Source organism: Danio rerio, chromosome 7, assembly GCF_052040795.2.
Source record: "Danio rerio strain M-AB ecotype USA chromosome 7, GRCz13ab, whole genome shotgun sequence".
Classification (NCBI taxonomy): Eukaryota; Metazoa; Chordata; class Actinopteri; order Cypriniformes; family Danionidae; genus Danio; species Danio rerio.
The window spans coordinates 52,762,320-52,777,687 of NC_141027.1; the positions used below are offsets into that span (position 1 = coordinate 52,762,320).

A 15,368-nucleotide genomic window follows, 5' to 3' on the forward strand; every position below is an offset into this window, starting at 1 on the left:
TATACTGTATGTATAGAGTGTATTGTGTATTTTTTTTTGCCTTGCTAACTTTCGTTGTTCGGATTTATCAAGTTCCAGTAGCTCAGTGACTCACCTCTCATGCCAGAAACTCAGGTTCTATGCCAGACCCTGACAGGAATGTATCACCTGTATATGTATAGATTGGATCATGTGTATCTTAGACTCCTGACAGGAGTTTATCGATTGTATATGTGTAGAGTCTATCGTGTATGTATGGAATATATTCTGTGTGTAAATGTATACTGTCTATTTGTATAGAGTGTATCCTGTGAGTATGTGTGCATGTGTATGGAGTATAACATATGTATATGTATGGAATGTACCATGTATGGATTGTATAGAATGTATCATGTGTGCATATGTATAGTGTGTATCATATGTATGTATAGAGTGTATATGTATGGAGTGTATCATGTGTATATGATTGGTTTTGTCATGGTTGTGGATCTATCTGCTCTTTATTTGAAGTGTCTGCGTTGTGTGACAGTTCATTATTATGGTATGTGTTTCTAAGTATGTGTGCTTCTCTCTGTTTGTGTGGGAGTCGAGTGCCTGTCAGTGGGTGTTTGTTTTCATGTCATCAGCTGAGCGGTCACATGATCATTGTTACCGGAACTATTGCGTAACTCCACTCAACTGATAATCAGCGCACTACAGGTGTAGCGCATTTTGTTTGCCTATAAATGTTCAGCGTTCCTGTCTCACCTGGTCAGTTCGTTGTTTGTTCATGGTCTTCTGTGTTCCTGTCAAGCTCTCCTCGTTGGTTTTGCTGGGGGTGAGTGGGCTGGTTGTTCTCCTTGTGCAGTCATTCGGTGCTTCCTGTTTACATCTAAGTAGATGTTTGATCCTCTCTGTTGACGTCTGTCATGGACATTTAATCGGCGCTGCCGATCCTTCCTTCTCCTCTTCATAGACTTTATGGATTAACTGCACTCCCAGCCTTTTACCTTTTTTCCTGTTTTTGTGAAATCGTCAATAAAGACTGTTTTACTTGCTTTTGGGTTCCACGTCTTTTATGTGTGACCGTAACAGAACGCACAGACCAACATGGACCCAGCAAATAAGGCATAGATCCAGGAAGTGTTGCTCAGCAGTGTTGCCAGAATGGAGCAGCAGGACCAGCAGATGGAGATAACCAGCCAGGCCATCCATGCACTCGTCCACCAGGTCTCCGAGCTTGCTAATCAAGTCCAGCGACTCAGCTCGGATCTCAGCACCGGTTCCACACTGTCTATTCCTTCCGTCAATCCACCTGTCCATCCTGTTTTTAATGAGAGCCCCCGGACCTCCGAACCGTGACTACCTCCACCACAATGTTATGCAGGTGAACCCCATTTATGTAAAGCCTTTTTAGCCAAATGCTCTCTTTATATATCGCTTCAGCCCTCATCTTTTCCCACCGAGGAGAGCAAGGTGGCATTTTTAATTAATTTACTGTCTGGCAAGGCAGCATTATGGGGGACCTCGGTTTGGGAGAGGAAACTTCCCTGTTGTGAGACTTTTAAAGCCTTTTCAGAGGAACTCAGGGTGGCCTTTGATCTAGCGGCATTGGTAAAGGAGGCTTCCAGAAGGCTCACGGAGCTCCGTCAGGAGAATCATACTGTGGCTGAGTACTCCATTGATTTCTGTACTCTGGCGATCGAGTGCGGTTGGAACAGCGAGGCACAATGGGACATGTTTCTTCACGGACTAGCGGACCACATCAAGGATGAGATTTACGCCTTGGAGCTTCCCACAACACTGGAGGATCTCATCAGTCTGGCTATTAGAGTGAACAGTCGACTGCAGCGCAGAGGGGTTCATAAGGAGCGTCGCTCTCAACGCCTTCCCTCACGGACCTGTTTCGCGGAGGTAACGCCCGCTGCTACGGATCCTGAGCCAATACAAGTGGGAGGATTTTGCCTCTTATCAGGGGAGAGACGTTGCAGGCTTACAGGGGGGTTATGTATGTACTGTGGTGTTGCAGGTCATTTTGCGGCCGTATGTCCAGTCAAGAGCAGTAAGTCATCCACTAATAGAAGTTTATTGGGGGCTGAGATTATGGGTGAGAAGGACTCCTCCACCAACACATCCTTACCTATTAAGTTGTGTGTTAATTCTAACTTTCATGATTGCCACGCACTCATTGATTCAGGAGCTGAAGGGAATTTTATTGACTCTAAACTAGTTAATGAACTTAAGATTCCTTTTACTTCTCTCTCTTAACCCATTGCTGTGTATGCACTTAGCAGAGTTTCCCTCCAACCTGTCACGCACATCACTGCTCCCATTAGACTCATCACTTCTGGTAATCATACTGAAACCATTTCTTTCTCACCAACACTGCTAATTATCCTGTCATTCTGGAACATCTGTGGTTGGTGTTACACAAGCCCCACATTAATTGGGGTCACAACGCAGTTTTTTCTTGGAGTGAGAGTTGTCATAAGTTGGTTTATTGTCTGCTTGTTCCACTGTTCCTTGTTCTGTGTTTCAGGAGGATCCGATGGATCTGTCAAATGTGCCCTGTGAGTACCATGACCTGAAGAGAGTGTTCAGTAAGTCCCGGGCTGCTTCTCTACCTCTCCTCATCGTCCCTATGACTGTGCTATAGATCTATTGCCAGGTACGTCTCCGCCTAAGGGCAAGTTATATTCGCTGTCTGTCCCAGAGAGGGAGGCCATGGAGAAATATATTTGTGATTCTTTAGCAGCCAAGATCATCCGCCCGTCTTCTTCACTGGCGGGGGCGGGATTTTTTTTTTGTGAAAAAGAAGGATGGGTCCCTTCGTCCGTGGATAGACTATCGAGGGCTGAACAGCATCACGGTTAAGAATACGTATCCTTTGCCGCTGATGTCTTCGGCCTTCGAGCGCCTGCAGGGGGTGAACTTTTTCACAAAATTAGATCTCCGCAATGCTTATCATTTAGTTCACATAAGACCCTGGGATGAGTGGAAAACAGCGTTTAACACCCCTAGAGGGCATTTTGAGTACTGCGTTCTGCCCTTCGGCCTTTCCAACGCTCCAGCTGTTTTCCAGGCACTCATCAATGACGTGTTGAGAGATATGATAGATCAGTTTATCTATGTCTACCTGGATGACATCCTGATTTTTTCTCACTCTCTCCAGGAACACATTCAACACGTCAGACGATTGTTGCAGAGGCTGTTAGAGAATGGGCTTTATGTCAAGGCGGAGAAATGCGTTTTTCATGCACAGTCGGTTCAGTTCCTGGGGCATATCGTGTCAGTCGAGGGGATGCGCATGGATCCAGAGAAGATTCAGGCTGTGGTAAATTGGCCAACCCCAGATTCTCGGAAGGCCCTGCAAAGATTTCTGGGCTTTGCCAATTTTTACCGGCGTTTTATTCGCAATTTCAGCCAGCTCTCCGCGCCTCTGACTTCCTTGACCTCCTCCAAGACGCCGTTCAGGTGGTCTAGCGCAGCAGAAGCTGCTTTTTCCAAACTGAAAGCCTGTTGTGTTTTAGCCCCAATCATCATTGCCCCTGATCCTTCCCGGCAGTTTGTGGTGGAGGTCGATGCGTTGGAGGTTGGGGTCAGAGCCATCCTGTCCCAGCGATTCGCCTCGGATGGCAAGGTCCATCCTTGTGCGTATTTTTCTCATCTATTATCCTCTGCAGAAAGAAATTACGCCATTGGTAATCGAGAGTTGTTGGCCGTCAAGCTTGCATTGGAGGAGTGGCGTCACTGGTTAGAGGGCTCGGGGGTGCCTTATATCGTCTGGACCGATCATAAGAATCTTGAGTATATTAAATCCGCTAAAAGATTAAACTCCATGCAGGCTCAGTGCGCATTATTTTTCGGACTGTTTAATTTTACGATCTCTTACAGACCAGGCTCCAAAAACATCAAACCTGACGCATTATCACATCTTTTCGACCCGTCGGATCGCACATCATCACCTGATCCTGTGCTTTCCCAGAGGATTGTTGTAGCGAACATTTCCTGGGAGATCGAGTCGAGGGTTCGCACAGCCCTGGATGGGGTAATACCCCCGATCGGATGCCCACCAAGTCGGTTATTCGTGCCGGAGGAATTACGGTCCGACGTTGTCCGGTGGGGTCATTCCTACAAGGTAGCTTGTCATCCAGGGATGAGTCGCACATTATTCGTTATCAAACAACGATTCTGGTGGCCAGCTATGGCTCGTGATGTGCGCGATTTTGTATTGCTTGCTCTGTCTGTGCGGTTTCCAAGTCTTCCAATCGCCCACCTGCTGGGCTCCTTCAACCGCTGTCAGTGCCTTCGAGACCCTGGTCACACAACTCGCTAGATTTTGTTACGGGTCTTCCATCCTCTAACGTTAATACGGTAGTTTTGACCGTGGTGGACAGATTCTTGAAAGCTGCTCATTTTATCTCTGCCCAAATTACCCTCAGCCAGAGAGACAGCGGTTGCTGTCATTGATCATGTCTTTCACATTCAGGGCCTCCCGACGGATGTGGTTTCTGACAGGGGGCCTCAGTTTGTCTCTAAATTCTGAAGAGAATTCTGACGTTTATTGGGGGCCACTGTTAGTCTTTCTTCGGGTTTTCATCCCCAGAGTAACGGCCAGACCGAGAGAGCCAATCAGGATCTTGAGCGCACATTGCGATTTTTGGTCACACAGAATCCTTCCTCTTGGAGTCAGCAACTTTCGTGGGTGGAGTACGCACATAATTCGTTACCAGTGTCGGCTACGGGGCCTTTCTCCGTTTCAGTGTAGTCTAGGTTACTAGCCACCAGTTTTTCCCAGTCTGGAATCCGAAGTCGCGGTACCCTCCATTCACGCCTTTGTCCAGAGGTGCCGTCGCACTTGGAACAGGGCCAGACAGAGCCTCCTCCAAGCGGGGATGCGTGCCTAGGCTAAAGCCGATCGCCACTGGTCTAAGCCTCCCGTTTACGTTGTCGGTCAAAAAGTGTGGCTTTCTTCCAAAAATATTCCTCTCCGCACCGTTTGTAATAAGTTAGCTCCTAAATTTATTGGCCCTTTTATTGTCACTAAAATCATTAGTCCTGTGGCAATCCGGCTTAAATTACCTCTGGTGTACAGGAGAATTCATCCCGTGTTCCATGTATCCAAAGTAAAGCCCGTTTATCATATGGCAATTAATCCACACAGACCAGTCCAAACCCCCCACACCCCCCAAGTTTGGTTCAGGGGACATATTGGACCACTCTCTTATCGATGATTACAATCGCCAGGTAGGCTCGTCTGGGGGCGCCAGGAGGCGTCCCTAGGGGAGAGGGTAATGTCACGTTGTGGATCTGCTCTTTATTTGAAGTGTCTGCGTTGTGTGACAGTTCATTATTATGGTATGTGTTTCTAAGTATGTGTGCTTCTCTCTGTTTGTGTGGGAGTCGAGTGCCTGTCAGTGGGTGTTTGTTTTCATGTCATCAGCTGAGCGGTCACATGATCATTGTTACCGGAACTATTGCGTAACTCCGCTCAACTGATAATCAGCGCGCTGCAGGTGTAGCGCATTTTGTGTGCCTATAAATGTTCAGCGTTCCTGTCTCACCTGGTCAGTTCGTTGTTTGTTCACGGTCTTCTGTGTTCCTGTCAAGCTCTCCTCGTTGGTTCTGCTGGTGGTGAATGGGCTGGTTGTTCTCCTTGTGCAGTCATTCGGTGCTTCCTGTTTACATCTAAGTAGATGTTTGATCCTCTCTGTTGACGTCTGTCATGGACATTTAATCAGCGCTGCCGATCCATCCTTCTCCTCTTCATAGACTTTATGGATTAACTGCACTCCCAGGCTTTTACCTTTTTTCCTGTTTTTGTGAAATCATCAATAAAGACTGTTTTACTTGCTTTTGCGTTCCACGTCTTTTATGTGTGATCGTGACAGGTTTATATCGTGTGTGTGTATGCATAGAATGTATCATCTGTGCTCATATATAGTTTGTCATGTGTGTGTATATAGAAAGTATTATGTGTAAATGTATAGGATGTAGTGTGTGCATATGTATAGTGTATCATGTGTGTATTTGTATAGTGTGTCGTGTGTTTATGTATAAAGTGTATCATGTGAGTATATGTATAAAGTGTATCAAGAGTATACTGTATAAGTAGAGTGAATCATGTGAGAACATGTATAGAGTGTATATGTATGGAGTGTATCATGAGTTTTTATATGTATAGAGTGTATCAAAAGTATATATGTAAAGAGTGTATCGAATGGTTTATAAAGTGTATCGTGTGTGTATCTGTACAGAATGTAGCATATTGTTTGTGTAAATTCATCAAGTTCAAATAGCTCAGTGACTCACCTATCATGCCAGAGACCCAGGTTCTATCCCAGACCATGGCAATAGCCTGTATATGTATGGAATATATCCTGTGTGTATATGTATGGAGTGTATCGTGTGCATATGTATGGAGTATATCATGTGAGTATATGTATAGAGTGTATGAAGAGTATACTGTATCATGTGTGCATATGTATAGAGTGTATCATGTATATGTATGGAATATATGCTGTGTGTAAATGTATGAAGTGTATATGTATGGACAGTATCATGTGTGCTTATACATGGACTGTATCGTGTGTGTGTGTATGTATAGAATGTATCATGTGTGTATTTGGATGCAGTAAATCTTGAATATATTGTGTCTGCATATGTGTGGAGTGTATCATGTATATGCATATGTGTATATGCAGAGAGTGTATAGTTTTTTTTTGTTTTTTTTTGCCTTGCCTAACTTTGTCTCCTATTTCGTTGTTAGGATTCATCAAGTTCCAGTAGCTCAATGGTTATGTGACTCACCTATCACGCCAGAGCCCCAAGTTCTATCCCAGACCCTGACAAGACGGTTTTGCGTGTATATGTATGGAATGCATCCTGTATGTATATGTATAGATTGTGTGTATGTGTGTGTACGTATAAATGGAGTGTATCGTGTGTGCATTTGTAGAGTGTATCTTGAGTATATATGTCTAGTGTGTATATGTATAGAGTGTATCATCTATGCATATGTATAGTGTTTATTGTGTGTGTGTTTCATACCTGTCAACATTGGGATGTGAAAATAAGGGATATGCTCACCATAATAAGGGATTTCCCCAACCCCTCCTAAAAAATCCCCAAATTACTAAATAAGTTCAATTGGAGCTGTTTCCTTGTAAATAAACTGTTAAATAGTCAGTAATATGTTTCAAAATTATTATTAAAAAAAGAAGCATTGGCAAACAGTTCAGCTTATTAAAATTAATAGTTATTATAATGACATACAATCAAGCTATCAAATGTCATTAGTCGTTTCTCCGATGTATAACATATACATTCTGATTAAAGAGCAAAGAATGAATCTCTTATGTATTAAGATTTTTTTATTACATTAAATAACAGGTGTCACTTTAAAAATGCACACATCTAACGTTATAATGAAAGCATTCAACTGCTTTCCTTAAACTTTATGCTTATTTAAGACGAAATTAGTTGTGTTTGGAAAAAAAAACCCACCAAGATCGAGATCCTTATATGTTATTATAATTAATTATGTGTGTATGTCTGTTTAAACACACACCCAAAAGCCAGACTTTTTTTTCTCTCCGAAAAAGAGTATCCTGTATATGTATAGAGTGTATCATGTCAGTATATGTATAGAGTAGGGGTGTAACGATTTATAACGATATGACGTCCGTTTTCTCTTATTAGTTGAGCTGTTTGCACGTGAGCTACGTTCCACCTGCTGTCGCACATGAGTTCAGATTGCAGCAGCAGTAATGTTAACAGACCAAGATGAGTGGAGTTGAAATAGAGGATGGCCCATCCTATCAAAATCAGACGTCTGGCAACATTTCGGGTGTACAGTCATTGTTTTAGACTCGTCTGCTTTTTGACACGCATACTGGCTCAAACATAGCCAAAGCCAACCTCCTAATGGTGTTGAAAGAGTCACATACTGTATTTATAAGGTACAATTCACCCTAAAATATCAGTCTGTCTTCATAAAATGATGTATTGGCGGCTGCAAAATCACACATGACGTGAGCTGACCGTGAGCTGTTACTACAGAGGGCGGACTATGATAGACGCGCGGGTGCGCATCTGCTTCAGTGAACAGAACCTGCAGGTTGTGACTAACAGGTAATAAAGTAGTAAACAACATTCAGTTTGTGGAACAGAGTGATCGTTCAGAGCCGCGTGGGAAGTATGAACAGCAGTGGAAATGAAACCGAAAGCGTGCACATTATTTAAATAATATCGCATTTTAGAGTTATGATTACGACGAGCATGAACTCTTTTGAGTACAGAGGTACACAAAAATGCACGTCAACATGATACACTTGATAGCGCTGACATCAGCGACGCCGAAGAAATAGTAAACCTGCCTAAATTGCTGAAAAGAGCCACGACTGTCCTGTGTAATGAACAGACGGCCACCCTGTCACTCATCATGCCCAACATGAAGACAGCCATCCATAAAAACCACTCCGACAGATACACATAAGTTCAGGATTATTTTATAGAACTGCTGATTACCTGGAAATGTAGATTGCACACACAAAAAAGTGACCAAGCAAAGCCTTCAGCTCTTACTGTTAAATTCAATGGAATTGAATAATTTCAATAATATTTTATAAGAAGTTTTTAAATTGTTTTATTTTCCAGTGACAGTCCTGTTTAATTTATTTTCTTAAAGAAGGTTCAGTTTAACAAGTTGAAACAAAAGAAATACATAAAAAATAATTTACTTGGTAATAAATTTTTTTTTAAATAAAATTTGCATTTCAGTTTAATTTTCAATTTTTATTCCAAATATCGAGATACATATCGAATCATGAACATTATATCGTGATACACATTGTATCGTGAGCTGAGTGTATCGTTACACCCCTAGTATAGAGTGTATATGTATGGAGTGTATCATGTGTATTTTTATCTATAAAGTGTATCATGAGTATATATGTATAGAGTGTGTCATGTGTGTGTATATGTATAGAGTGTCTTATGCGAGTATATGAATATAGTGTATTGTGTGTATGTATGTATAGGATGTGTCATGTGATATAGTGATCAAGTTCAAATAGCTTAGTGGTTATGTGATTCACCTAACATGCCAGAGACCCATGTTCTGTCCCAGTCCCAGACTAGAGAGTATCAGCTGTATATGTATAGTGTATCATGTATATGCATGGAATATATCCTGTGTGTAAATGTATAGAGTGTATCATGTGTGTGTATATGTATATGGTGTATGTATATGTATAGGATGTATCGTGTGTATATTCATCAAGTTTCAGTAGCTCAGTGGTTACGTGAATCACCTCTCACGCCAGAGACCCAGGTTCTATCCCAGACAAGAGTGTATGTGTGCATATGTATAGAGTGTGTCAAGAGTATACTTTATATGTATAGAGCGCATCATGTATATTCATGGAATGTATCCTGTGTGTATATGTATAAAGTGTTTGTATATGTATAGTATGGGTGGAGCCGAACCCAAATATGTTATTCGGAAAGGCACAAATAGCGTGTTTTTACGAATACTTATTTCGAACAAATGCTTGAAAAATTCATTGTATTCGGGAACAAGAAAAACATTGTATCAAAAAGCAGCGTTTCCTCATGAGACCACAGTGCATGTCCGCGTGAGTAAGTGAGTGAGTGAGTGAGACGCTCAGGAGTTGGGGGGCAGGGTGGAGGTAAAAGGTGATTGGCACAGGCTACTCCACACAGCAACAGAGAAGGCTCGGCTGAGCAAAAAAAATACTTCACTGCATCACTATTTTTGTTAAATAGATTTTTGTACATTAACTGAGTTCCAGAGAGTTAGGCTGCTGCTGAGCCCTTTCTTGGTCCTCCATCAGCCAAAAAAACAAAAAACTTTTCCAAGATATGTGTGGAAGCATTTTATAGTCAGTGGTGCTGCAGATAAAAACAAAGCGATACTGTATGTAATGTGTGCAAAAGTGAATTCAGCAAAGGCAGAGATATCAAACATCTGTCAACATCTATGCATAATCATTCATTCATTTTCATTTTTAGACCCTAAATTAATCTGGGGTTGCCACAGTGGAATGAACCACCAATTTATCCAGCATATGTTTTACGCAGTGGATGCCCTTCCAGCTGCTACCCAGCACTGGGAAACATCCATACATTCTCTTTCAAACACATACAATAGAGACAATTTAGCTTACCCAATTCACCTATATTGCATGTGTTTGGACTGGGGGAAACCAGAGCACCTGGAGGAAACCCACGCCAACATGGGGAGAACATGCAAACTCCACAAAGAAATGCCAACTGACCCAGTTGAGGCTCGAACCAGCAACCTTCTTACTGTGAGGCGATAGCGTTACTTACTGTGCCACCGTGCAATCCGCTATGTAATGTATTATCACATGCACTTAAAGCATCCTCTCCTGATACTGTCTACCAACCCCCCACAAGCATCAATCCCCTCATCAGCACAGCTATGTTCTGCTAAATCTTCCAAAAGCACCAAACCATCAACACAGCCACATTCTGCCCCTGCAAGTCAGTTTCAAACATAAAAAAACAAAAAATGTAAAAAAAAAAAAAAAAAAACAAACAAATTTTGTGTCTGTTTTGTGACAGGCAGATGAAAATAACAGGGCTGTATCTTTTAGTATTATATAGAATAAAATTTTTGTTCTGCCAGATCTCCCAGTCAGGAGTTTATTTAGTTTTATTTAGCTAATTTTAGTTTGTGGAACTCATTAGAAAGAAGTTCTTCCAGAAGAACAGTTCTTTGAAGTATTATATATTTTTATTCTGTCTATTCAGTGTCCTTCAACAAGAACGGTGGTGGTAGGGTTCATAATATTCACAATCGTATTTTATTAGTTATTGGTTTAACCATGGATGAGGTAATGGCTGTTATGTTATTTTCTTTTCAATGACGTTTCTTGTTACATGTTCAAAAACATCAACCAATATTGCATATCCATAATTATTATAATGGATATAATTAAACAATACTTACACTATAACGTAAATTAGACGTGTAATAAAAAAAATATTTATATTTTATGCCATTTTGAATTTTACTCAAATACAAATACTTTTCCCCCCTCAACAAATACAGATACAAATACCGGCTGCTCCGCACATCACTAATAGGATGTATCATGTGTGTATAATTATCAAGTAGCTCAGTAGTTACGTGACTCACCTCTTACGCCAGAGACCCAGGTTCTATCCCAGACCCTGACAAGAGTGTATTATGTGTACATGTATAGAGTTTATTGTGCGTGTAAATAGTGTATCGTGTGTGTATGAATTGTTTCATGTGTGTATATGTATAGATTGTGTCGTGTGCCTATGTATGGAATGTATCATGTATGCATATGTATAGAGTGTATCGTGTGTGCTTATGTAAAGAATGCATAATGTATGTACAAAGTGTATCATGTGTATATGATTGTATTGTATCGTGTGTGTGTGCATATGTATAGAGTGTATCATGTGCGTATGTATGGAGTGCATTGTTTGTCTTATGGGTTCATCGGCTCCCAGTAGCTGAGTGGTTAAAAGACTCACCTTTCACCCAGAGATCCGGGTTCCATCACAGACCTTGACATCATGTGTTTGCATATGTATTGAGTGTATATGTATATAATGTATCATGTTTGTTTATGTATAGAATGAATCATGTGTGCATATGTGTGTATATGTATAGAGTGTATCATGTGTGCATATGTATAGAGTGTATCATGTTAGTATATGTATAAATAGTATTGTATGTATATGTACAGAAATGCATTGTGTGCATTTGTATAGAGTGTATCATGTGTGCATATGTATAAATAGTATCATGTTTGTATATGTATAGAAATGAATCATGTGTGCATATGTAGGGAGTGCATTGTTTGTCGTAAGGTTTATCAGCTCCCAGTAGCTCAGTGGTTAATTCAATTCAATTCAGCTTTATTTGTATAGTGCTTTTACAATGTAGATTGTGTCAAAGCAGCTTCACATAAATGGTCATAGTAACTGGAACAGTGTGGTTCAGGTTTTAGTGTTTAAGTTCAGTTCAGCTCAGTTCAGTGTGATTTAATCATTACTAAGAGTTCAAACACTGAAGAGCAAAATCATCGATGCGTAGCTCTACCAATCCTGAACCATGCGAGGCAGTGGTGACAGCGGAGAGGGAAAAAAAACTTCACCTGATGGGAGTGAAGAAAAAAAACCTTGAGAGAACCAGACTCAGTTGGGCACGACCATTTTAATTTCTCCGCTGGCCAAAAGTCTTGTGCAGAGCTTCAGTCGCCGTGGTGGAGGCTGGAAGATGGCCTCAGCGAAGACTCGTCTGTCCCTGGAGCGTCGCTGGAATCAGACTCATGTTCTACACTCCCCATGACCACCAGCGCAGCAGCAGCTCAGGATATGGCCTGGTCCCGGATATGTAATCCTTGGAATCATCTCGTCGCTGGTCTTGGATCCAATCAGTGACTCCGCATAATCTGAGGACCTCGGGATGAGTATCCCCAGGTGAAAATAAAGAATAAGGAGAATAATTAGCGTAGCTGCTGTTCATAGTGTATATAAACAAGATGCAGAAGCCAGTGTGGAACCCGCTAGATGATGCATTGAGTGTATGCTTTACTAAACAGATAGGTCTTTAATCTAGTTTTGAACTGGGAGAGTGTGTCTGAGCCTCGGACGTTATCAGGAAGGCTATTCCAGAGTGTAGGAGCCATGAAAGAGAAGGCTCGACCTCCTTTACTTGATTTTGCTATTCTAGGTACTACCAGAAGCCCTGAGTTTTGAGATCTTAAAGAGCGAGTTGGATTGTAGCGAGACAGAAGGTTGATTAGATAAACAGGAGCTAGATTATTTAGAGCTTTATAGGTGAGAAGTAATATTTTAAATTCAATACGAAACTTAACAGGCAGCCAGTGTAAGGAGGATAAAATTGGGGTGATATGATCATATTTTCAAGACCTGGTCAGAACTCTGGCTGCTGCATTTTGTACTAATTGAAGTTTGTTAATAGAGGATGCTGGGCTGCCAGCAAATAGAGCATTACAGTAATCCAGCCTCGAAGTCATAAAAGCATGGACTAGCTTTTCTGCATCTGAGATGGATAGCATATTTCGTAATTTAGCGATATTTCTCAGATGAAAGAAGGCAGTTTTTGTGACATGGGATATATGGTTTTTAAAAGTTAGATTGCTGTCTAATCTGACACCCAGATCTTTTATAGTAGAGCTAAAGCTAACTTTGTATCCCTCTATTTGTAGATTGAGTTGCGAGATCTGCTGTGTGCAAGATTTAGGCCCAATAAGTAATAATTCTGTTTTGTCAGAGTTTAAGAGAAGAAAATTGTTGGTCATCCAGTCTTTAATGTCTTTGATACACTCAGTTAGTTTAGACAGTTCAGACGTCTCGTCAGGTTTAGTTGAAATATATAATTGAGTATCATCTGCATAGCAGTGAAAGCTGATCCCATGTCTTCTAATAATGTCTCCCAGAGGTAGCATGTAAATTGTAAACAGTAAAGGGCTTAAAACTGATCCTTGCGGCACCCCATACTTTACTGGGCTGACTTGTGAAGGCTGTCCATTAATATTCACAAACTGGTAGCGGTCAGTTAAGTATGACTTAAACCATTGTAGAGCCTGTCCCTGGACACCTGTAGACTTTAAGCAATTTATGAGGATATTGTGGTCAATGGTGTCAAATGCCGCACTAAGATCGAGTAAAACTAATAGCGAGACACACCCTCGGTAAGCAGCTAAGAGTAAATCATTGGTTATTTTCACTAAAGCGGTTTCTGTACTGTGATGAGCCCTGAAACCTGACTGAAACACTTCAAAAATATTGTTCGTCTGCAGAAAAGAGCATAATTGAGTGGAAACAACTTTTTCTAGTATTTTAGACATAAATGGAAGATTTGAAATAGGCCTATAGTTAGCTAAGTTGTTGGGGTCCAGTTGCGGTTTCTTAATAATAGGCTTAATAACAGCTAGCTTGTAAGAGTTTGGAACATGGCCTATAGATAAAGAAGAGTTGATAATGTTAAGAAGAGGTTCTCCTATAGCAGGTAGCAGCTCTTTCAGTAATTTTGTTGGAATTGAGTCCAGCATACACGTAGCTGGTTTAGAGCTATTTATAATTTTTACTAACTCTTCATGTTCTATGATTTTGAAGCAGTGTAGGTTATATATTATGATTCAATGAAATATTTACAGGATTTGGAGTATAAGCCGGTGCAGAAAGTTTGGCATCTCCTATTTTCTGTCTAAAGCCTTCTATTTTATCACTGAAAAAATTCATGAAGTCATCACTACTAAATTGCGGTGGAATAGTTTGTTCCAAGGATGACCGATTATTTTCTAATTTAGAGATGGTGTTAAATAAAAATCTAGGATTATTATGATTATTTTCTATCAGTTTGCGCAGGTGCTCGGTCCTGGCAGATTTTAGAGCCCTCCTATAGCTGGACATACTGTCTTTGTACGCAATTCTAAAGACCTCTAAATTAGTTTTTTTCCATTTACGTTCCAGGGCGCGGGTTGCTGTTTTGAGCGCACGAGTATGACTATTATACCATGGTATAATTTTAATCTCTCTAGCCTTTTTTAATTTGATGGGTACCACAGTATTTAGTGTGCTAGTAAAGATGGCATCCATACTGCTGGTTACTACATCAAGATCATTTGAGTTTGCGGGTGCATTACGAAATAGAGAAAGATCAGGTAAGTTATTTATAAATTCATCTTTAGTTGACGGAACAATAGTTCTACTAGGGTGAAGTATTGGAGCGGGTTATCTGATTTCAGGTAAACACAGCTTACAGTAGGTGAGAGTTCAAAGTGGCTATAGGTGCCGTTTGAAATAGGTGCCGCTCTGTTTTTAGTGTATGACCACAGTTTGTGAATGAGCCGCCAGGGGGCGCAAAGGGACGGGATGCGAACGGACAGAAATAGCCCATACAGCTACTGTGCTTGTAAATGATATTAAACAATAAGTCAAAGCATTATAATTCCTTCATTAATCATTTAAAATTTGTTAACACGCTTTATTGTAAACTTTTTAAGTGCAAAGAGGATTCGTTTTGGAAAATAGAATTGAAGAAGTAAAAGACAACTAAAATGAAAGCACAAACATTTAGTACAAATAAGTAGTCTTAAATAAATAAATAAATAAATAAATAAATAAATAAAGCAGCCTAAATATAGAAAGATGTTCAGTGTTTGCTATTTTGATAGGACTAAGACAAGACATTTTCATTTATGATTTCTGTTTTTATTTCCATTTTCGTTGTTGATTATATTTTACTATCTCATTTATGTCTCAACAATTGTACATAAACAAATAATAAACGAATAATGAAAATAAATGAATAATGAAAATAGGCCTAAATAAATTATTTATTTAAAGACATTGCC

At 40.6% G+C, this 15,368-nt stretch overlaps 1 long non-coding RNA gene across 1 annotated transcript in view; it reads left to right on the forward strand.

Annotated features, from left to right (window-relative positions):
* The window catches only part of LOC141375134 (uncharacterized), a 36,841-nt gene extending 22,802 nt beyond the window's left edge, over positions 1-14,039 (forward strand). Inside the window, exons 2-4 of the long non-coding RNA XR_015496247.1 lie at positions 2,498-2,626; positions 6,728-9,631; positions 11,873-14,039. This is a non-coding gene — a long non-coding RNA (uncharacterized LOC141375134). The remainder of the gene's footprint in view (positions 1-2,497; positions 2,627-6,727; positions 9,632-11,872) is intronic.
* The last annotated feature ends 1,329 nt before the right edge of the window (positions 14,040-15,368 follow it).